Here is a 1,495-nt window from a genome sequence, read left to right on the forward strand (position 1 = left end):
ACGTGATGGGGATAGATCATTGCAATTGTTGGTCTTCAACGAGGAATTCCTAGTAAGCGCGAGTCATCAGTTCGCATTGACTATGTCCCTGCCCTTTGTATACACCGCCCGTCGCTCCTACCGATTGAATGATTCGGTGAAATATTTGGATCGCGGCGACGTGGGCGGTTCGCTGCCCGCGACGTCGCGAGAAGTCCATTTAACCTTATCATTTAGAGGAAGGAGAAGTGGTAACAAGGTTTCCGTAGGTGAACCTGCGGAAGGATCATTGTCGAAACCTGCACAGCAAAACGGCCTCGCGAACGTGTTTAACAACTGGGGAGTCCGTGCGGGCGGGGTGCTTCGGCACTCCACACGAGCGCCTGTCCCTCGTCCACGGTGCGCGTGCTCCGGCGCACGTGCCGGGCGACCAACGAACCCCGGCACGGAAAGCGCAAAGGAATCCTTGAATCGATAGCCTGCCCCTCGCGCCCCGTCTGCGGCGTGCGTCGGGGGAACCTGTGCTTCTTCTGTAAAAAAAATGGCTCTCGGCAACGGATATCTCGGCTCTCGCATCGATAAAGAACGTAGCAAAATGCGATACGTGGTGTGAATTGCAGAATCCCATGAACCATCGAGTCTTTGAATGCAAGTTGCGCCCGAAGCCATTAGGCCGAGGGCACGTCTGCCTGGGCGTCACGCATCGCGTCGCCCCCCTCACATCGCGCCTCAATTACGGGGTGCGCTGTCATCGCGAGGCGGATACTGGCCTCCCGTGCACCTTGAGCTCGCGGCTGGCCTAAATACGAGTCCACGTCGACGGATGTCGCGGCAAGTGGTGGTTGTAACTCAACTCTCTTTGTCGTCGCGACTACGACCCGTCGCGCATTCGGACTTCAGGACCCCTTCGCGCTCAGGCGATCCGACCACGACCCCAGGTCAGGCGGGATTACCCGTTGAGATTAAGCATATCAATAAGCGGAGGAAAAGAAACTTACAGGGATTCCCTTAGTAACGGCGAGCGAACAGGGAACAACCCAGCCTTAGAATCGGGCAGCTCCGTCGTCTGAATAGTAGTTTGGAGAAGCGTCCTCAGCGGCGGATCGGGCCCAAGTCCCCTGGAAGGGGGCGCCAGAGAGGGTGAGAGCCCCGTTGTGCCCGGACCCGATCGCACCACGAGGCACTGTCTACGAGTCGGGTTGTTTGGGAATATAGCCCAAATCGGGCGGTGAATACCGTCCAAGGCTAAATACGGGCGAGAGACCGATAGATACCAAGTACCGCGAGGGAAAGATGAAAAGGACTTTGAAAAGAGAGTCAAAGAGTTCCTGAAATTGTTGGGAGGAAAGCGTATGGGGGCCAGCGATGCGCCCTGGTCGGATATGGAACGGCGATGACCCGGACCCCCGATCGACTCGGGGCGTGGACCAGCATGGATTGGGGGCGGCCAAAGATCGGGCTCTCGATACGCTCGTGGAACGCCGTCTCCTCGATTGTGGCCGGAAGCGCGCGCCTC

The 1,495-nt window shown here is 57.9% G+C and overlaps 1 non-coding gene across 1 annotated transcript; it reads left to right on the forward strand.

Moving 5' to 3' along the window:
- The first annotated feature begins 522 nt into the window (after positions 1-522).
- On the forward strand, positions 523-678 carry LOC124890576. Its single transcript, XR_007049228.1, has one exon. It is a non-coding gene; the product is annotated as a 5.8S ribosomal RNA (ribosomal RNA).
- Positions 679-1,495: the final 817 nt, after the last annotated feature.

Source organism: Capsicum annuum, unplaced genomic scaffold, assembly GCF_002878395.1.
Source record: "Capsicum annuum cultivar UCD-10X-F1 unplaced genomic scaffold, UCD10Xv1.1 ctg20369, whole genome shotgun sequence".
NCBI lineage: Eukaryota > Viridiplantae > Streptophyta > Magnoliopsida > Solanales > Solanaceae > Capsicum > Capsicum annuum.